Source organism: Mauremys reevesii, linkage group 14 (assembly GCF_016161935.1).
Source record: "Mauremys reevesii isolate NIE-2019 linkage group 14, ASM1616193v1, whole genome shotgun sequence".
Lineage (NCBI taxonomy): Eukaryota > Metazoa > Chordata > Testudines > Geoemydidae > Mauremys > Mauremys reevesii.
In genome coordinates this window covers 27,718,497-27,725,315 of record NC_052636.1, presented here as the reverse complement: position 1 = coordinate 27,725,315, position 6,819 = coordinate 27,718,497, and the positions used below count along the sequence as shown (strand labels likewise).

Below are 6,819 nucleotides of genomic sequence, written 5' to 3'. Positions count from 1 at the left end.
GGCGGGCAGAGCCCGGGGCTACCCGGGGGGCGGGGCCCAGCTGGAGAACCCCCGGCCGGGCCCCGCACAGACCCCGGGGAACAGCAGCGGCTCAGCCCGGGCCCGGCTCACGCGGAGGCGGCAGCAGCAGCAGCTTTGTTCTCCCGCCCCCAGCGGGGCTCGCACGGAGCATGCGCGATTTTACCTGCTGAAACCCTCCGTTACCTGGGCTGGAGAGGGCGGAAGCGGCCCCGGGGCAGGCTGGGAGATGTAGTTCCTGACTCTCCCCGGAGCGGAAGTGTTGTCAGCGGGGAAGCCGGAACCGGGCTGGCTCGCGCGGGGCCGTTGGAGCCTCTCCCGGGCCGGAGAAGGGTTGGTGCCGTTGGAGCTTTGGGCATGCGCAGATCGCGGCGGGAGAGCCCTTCATTAGCCCTGGGGTCCCTGGGGTGGGGCGGGAAATGTCGGTGCAGCCCGGACCGGGCGGGGGGGGGCAGGTGACCCCCGTGGGGCGGGGAGAGAACGGGGGGGGCTGAGACCCCCTCGGATTTACCGCTGCCCCCCCGTGGGGACCCCCCTCCCCCCGCCCCGCCCCCTTTCTCCCTAGAGAGCCACGAGCAGCGCCCAGGGTGACCCCCTCCCCCAACCCCTGAGAAGTTCCCTGTCCCCCCCCCGGTTGTGGCCCCTGTTGTCTCCCCGTCACCAGTGGGCAGGTCAGGTCTCTGGGTTGGGGGTTTGACCCATTGCCACCTGCAGGGCGTTGTCCGTGTGCGGGTGGGACAAGGTTCCCCCAAGGGATTCCTGAGCTGGGCAGAGGGTGAATGGGCAGAGGCTGGGGGGGCCCTGAGACAGGGACACCTCTGGGCTGGGCTGGGGGGGGCCACTCTCTGCTGGCAACGGGGCCTGGGAAGGGCCGGGAAGGGGAGGGAGGAGCAAGTGTCCCCCATGGAGATGGCCCAGCCCCAGGTTTCCTCCCAGCTACTTCCTCCCAACCTGCCCAACCCAGCAGCCCCCACCTGCTAGTCACATTCCCAGACCCCACTGCCAGCCCCTCCCCACTGATCCTGACTTTCTCACTCCAGCCCCATCCTGTCCCCTGTGACAAGGCATCACCCAGGGCTCCCTGCCGGCCATGTGAGTGTGAGACAAGAAGAATCCCTCCCATTCTGTTGTTGATTCAATATCCCTGTATAATCCCCTCCAATTTCCCATCTTTTCTCTTGACCCTTTAAATGGTGACACAAAATCTCCCAGATGTTGGTGCTTCTCTTTTATATTGGCAAATATTTAGTTTGTGCCCCATTTTCTCCTCAGTTCTGAAATACTGAGATCTAATGCTCAAAAATCTTCCCGCTTTTCTCCCCAGGTGTGTGACTGAGATCAGGGCTCTTATCGTACTGAGTGTGGGCCTGTTCTGACAGCGGCTGCAGAGACCCCAACTGAGATCTGGGCCCTGTTCTGCCAGGTGCTGAAGAGACCCCAGGTGAGATCAGACCCCACTGTTGTGCCAGGTAAAACTGAGACCTGGACCGAGATCACGGCCCCCCTTGTCGCAGGCAGCGAACGACTGCGACCCAAAGCGCTGCCTCCATTGTGCTGGGCACTTCAGAGACCTCGACTGAGATCTGTGTCCCCGTTGGGTCTGGCACTGCACTGACCCCGACCCAGATCATGTTGCACCACTGTACTGGGCACTGCACAGACCCTGACAGGGATCCTGGCCCCACATTTTGCCAAATGCTGCAGGGACCCCAAACTAAATCAGGGATCCTGTAATGCCGGGAGTTGCAGAGCCCCCGACTGAGATCAGGCTTCCTGTTGTACAGGGCTCTGCACAGACACTGACCAGGATCAGGGTCCCCATTGTGACAGGTGATGAACAGACACCAAGGCTATCTCTACCCTGCCGTTAAAAAAACCCAGCTGGCCCATGCCAGGTGACTCAGGCTCACAGGGCTCAGGCGAGGGGGCTGTTTAATTGCAGTGTAGGTGTCTGGGCTCGGGCTGGAGCCAGGCTGTAGGACCCTGCGAGGTGGGAGGGTGCCAGACCTTGGGCTGCAGCCCCAGCCAGAACATGGACACCACAATTAAACAGCCCCACAGCCTGAGCCGTGTGAGCCCAAGTCAGCGGGCACAGACCAGCTGCTGGTGTCTGACTGCAGTGTGGACATGCCCACAGGGACAGAGAGGCCTTGCCACAAAAAGCTCAAAGGCTAAATAGGTCAATGGTGGGAGGCGACTCTCCATTTTACAGATGGGGAAACTGAAGCTCAGAGAGCTGAAGTAATTTGCTCAAGTTTCCATGGAGAATTTGGGGCAAAACTGGAAACTGAACCCAGATTGTTTGAATTCTTGCCTCTCCCCTTAACCCCAAGCCCAGTGTGTGTGTGTACAGCGTTGTTTTGGTCTGTGTTTGCCTTGCATTGGCTTCCAAGGGAGGCTGTGGAATTGCCTTCATTGTAGGTTTTTAAGGCCAGGTTAGAGATACACCAGTCTGGGAATGTCTAGGGATACTTGGTGTTAGGGGGCTTAGTCCTTCACCCTCTCACTTCCCTGGTCCTTCTCCCATGAACAGAGAGCAGCAGTACCCCAAGTCCAAAGGCGCAAACAATTCGATGTTTATTGGGGTGAACTTCCAGCAAGCAATGATTCCAGTTTCCTTCCTCAGTGTCCCCCTTCCCAGCTCTGACACCACAGAGCCTTGCCTGTGTCCCTGTCCCTGTTCCCATCCCCTGTTCCCATTTCCCCCTTTAGCAAAACATGATCCCAATTCCCCCAGTCCCTGTTCCCATTCCCCCCCCGCTTTACTTCCTGATTGACTGCAGACTATATAGTAAAACCTGAGTTTTGCTTAGCTATTTCTTAACCAATCATTTTACTGAAATTTAACTATCCAATCCTAACATATTGTAACATGGTTATTTAACCAATTATATTCCACCACCTTCATTGGTTTACACCCAACAAAATTAATTGTACAGCAGACAGAAACAATCACAGAACCAGACAGAGACCATGCAAATAAACATACAGAACAATACAGAAGGGAGGATTTCACAACTACATTTATACAGACATAAGGGTTTTCCAGCTGTGTCTATTGATAAGTGAGTTTTTGCCAGACAGGACGCTATCAAACCAGGTTTCCTTTTACATCTTCTAGGCTCTTCTCTTTCTCTGGCGGTGATAGAAATATCAGGGCAGGATTGTATTCCTAACAGACCAATAGCACCTTATTTCAATGTGACTAGTTTGGAATGTGAGGATGTGACCAGACACTTCCCAGCGTATGGCTGCCTAACTACATCTTGGCTGAAGGCCTTAGCCTGTCGCAGTAAGAGAAGTCATTCCACAGACAGTGATCTTTGATTCCTTCTTTTATACCTCTGTAACTAGCGAAGTGATAAGAATACACCTACATTCTTACAGTCCAGGCCTTTGCAGACAGGCCTGAATAGCTCTATCCTAACACTCCACCCCCTTTTTTTTTTCTTTTTCTTTTGAGATCCTCCTCCCCAGGTATCCCTGGAAAAGCACAGGACAGATGGCGACACATTTTCTGATAGGGCCAGGCATCAAGGTGGAAGGTGTCAATATTCCATTTGTCCCACTGCCCCTTGTGTAGTCCCGTGCCCTGCACCTTCTCTCATACGGGCATACCACACCTAGTCCAATTAGTGTCCCAGACTTCCCATTAGATTGGGCCCAGGTTGTCTTGCACACTGCGGGGTGGGAAGGGCTTACTACGTTACTTATAGGTTATCTGCACATGCAGCGTGACACAAGTGCTGTTAACAATATACAATGCACAGCAACACCGAGTCCTGACCACTGCAGTATGGTCCCACGTCCGAGCCACGACCGAAACACTGCCTCTCCTCCTTCGACAGGGTCAGGATCTTAATGTGTCCAGTTGCTGGCAGCTGCAGCAAGCTGCCCCTGCAGGTTTTACGTGCTTTTGTCCATATTATAAGTCCATTGAATGTCCACAGAGAAATGGGTTATTGTCCAAGCCAACGTAACCACTTGGTATGGAATCAGGCGGTATGCCCCGGTTCAATTATTCACAGCAATAAGATTTACAGATCCATTTGTGCACCAAAGTCCAGATAGCAGCGTGTGGATGTGTGTAGTTTGGTTGGGGCTGGTGTAATTGTGCCCCCAGAAATATGTACATTTCCAGCAAAACCCCTCATACACAGCACACCCAATTGTCCACCCCTTGCCACAGGACATGGATCCTGCTCCTGCATAGTCATAGGAGAGGGGCACGGCCAAACATTTCCTTTGATGTGCACCATTTTTCACACCCCTCCATTGTTTCCCAGTTTCCCTCCCCTGCTGATTATTCCCATAGGGCTTGTGGGGCCCACCTTAGTTGCCGTTCTATTTCCAGGCACCATAGTAGCCATTACACAGGTGCTGGCATCCCAGTTGAGCATTTTGCATTCCCATACACATCTCCCCCTCCCCCCAGGTCAGCCTTTTGGAGCCATCCCCCATCCACATCATGCTAGCAGCAAGACCAACACCACAGACAAACAACACAAAACATAGATCCATTGTATTCTGGGTTATTCTTCCGCTGGCGCCAGCATGGTTGTAGAGTGTCTGAAAAACAAAAGAAACAATTTCCACCCCCCTGGTGGGGACAGATTATTTCTTAATAATAATACCAATTCCTTTTACAAATTTCCTTGCTAATTGCAGGAAAAACAGAAAAATTACCTCCAGGCTGTCCTTGTTTTGTTCTAGAGTCAGGCTAGTGACTTATCTCACTCACTGATCATTGATGAAATTTATGAGGTGGCGTGCCTCAGTTTCCCACAGCTTCAGATTTCTGCTCTGTACACACACACACACTCTCTCTCTCTCTCTCAGGGTTAACCTGTCTCCCTTATTTTCAGGTTTGGCTTGTTTTTCCACCTCCCTTTTCTGGAGGGCCACAATCTGAGTCTTCTAGTATCTATTGGGTTTCCTGATGGAAGCCCGCCCTCTGCCAATGGATTCCCACCCCCCCCCAGCCTAAGGGGAGGATCTACAGGACCTCAGAAACCCACTAATTTCAGGGGACAACTAATAAAAGAACAGTACTTTGTGTGCTGACCAGATGTGTTCATTATTCTCAGGTTCTTTGTGCTGCAAATTGCAGTTTCCTCCTTCCCCCATCAGCTGGGTAATTTGCATCCACACAGAGTCTTTCTTGGCTTGCCTCTGGATTCAAAGCTATCAGCAGCTCAGAGACTGTTTCAAAAGGGACACATTTCCGATCTTCTGGAACTGGAAGGGACCTCAAAAGGTCATCAAGTCCAGCCCCCTGCCTTCACTAGCAGGATCAATTTTTGCCCCAGATCCCTAAGTGGCCCCCTCAAGGATTGAGCTCACAACCCTGGGTTTAGCAGGCCAATGCTCAAACCACTGAGCGATCCCTCTAGACATTGCCTGAGACTTCCAAGAACTCCACCATCAAAACCAGGGAAAGAAAAGCCTTCTCATGCTTTCTTTCTCCATCGTAAAGAAAGAAAAAGGTGTACAGACCCACTTGCTCAAAAATACTCTGCAGGTCACCTTTAAGGTAGTGTAGCAGTGCGGCACTCACCCCTGCGGCGCCTCCTGCTGGTCGTCTCAGGGAATTAGCTCATCCAGCCCTCGAAGCTCCCTCTGCAGGCCAGTGGCCCCTATGACCCTCCTGGACCCAGTGCCCGTTTTCTTTGGGGTGCTGCCCCCTGGCAATACCCCCACCAGTCTCTATGGGTCTCCCGTCTCTGGGAAACCCTCAACCCTCTATCCCCACTTCCACCAGGGTTCTTATTACTGTTCACTTTCCTCTTCTGCTTCAAAACACTGCTCAGAAGATCTGAAAAAGCAGCACAATCTACTAGGGCTCCTTTTGGAGCCCTAACAGGATTTTAATTAAGTGCCATGTTTTGTTTGCATTTATTTTACCCCTTTTCCAATATACACTGCACCCCTCCCCCCCCACCTGCTAGTCACATTCCCAGACCCCACTGCCAGGCCCTCCCCACTGATAGTGACTTTCTCACTCCAGCCCCCTCCTTTCCCCTATGAAAAGACATCACCCAGGGCTCCCTGCCGGCCATGTGAGTGTGGAGCAAGAAGAATCCCTCCCATTCTGTTGTTGATTCAATATCCTTGTATAATCCCCTCCAATTTCCCATCTTTTCTCATCTAAATGGTGACACAAAATCTCCCAGATGTTGGTGCTTCTCTCTTATATTGGCAAATATTTAGTTTGTGCCCCATTTTCTCCTCAGTTCTGAAATACTGATATCTAATGCTCAAAAATCTTCCCCCTTTTCTCTCCAGGTGTGTGACTGAGATCAGGGCTCTTATCGTACTGAGCATGGCCCTGTTCTGCCAGGTGCTGCAGAGACCCCAACTGAGATCTGGGCCCTGTTCTGCCAGGCACTGAAGAGACCCCAGGTGAGATCAGACCCCACTGTTGTGCCAGGTAAAGGGATCTAAGAATTGCAAAGCTGAATGAAAGATGAACAAACAGAACCATTTGACTGTTGGCCCAGAGCTGGTAGAACGGTACCTAGTGACGGTCGGCTGTAATGACCGGGTTCCCTGTAGCGTTTTCTGGTGGGGCGGATAAAGCAACGACAAAGAGCCAAATGCGCGTTTTAGGGCGAAAGGGCTCGTCAGGTGTTTGCTCTCTAAGGAGCATGTCACCAGCCAGGGCCTGCAGTCTGTCAGGAGAGGTGCGTTGGGGTGTATTTAGGAATCTGAAAATAAAAGGTGAAGACGGCTGGGTCACAATATCCAATGAAATCTTGCAAACAATTATACAAATGGACCCTACTGCTGTTAAAACAACAT

General features: G+C 52.5%; 1 long non-coding RNA gene across 1 annotated transcript; it reads left to right on the top strand.

Moving 5' to 3' along the window:
• Window positions 1–214: 214 nt before the first annotated feature.
• Window positions 215–6,366, top strand: LOC120381744. The gene is made up of 3 exons (XR_005588146.1): window positions 215–351; window positions 1,343–1,459; window positions 6,304–6,366. It is a non-coding gene; the product is annotated as an uncharacterized LOC120381744 (long non-coding RNA).
• Window positions 6,367–6,819: the final 453 nt, after the last annotated feature.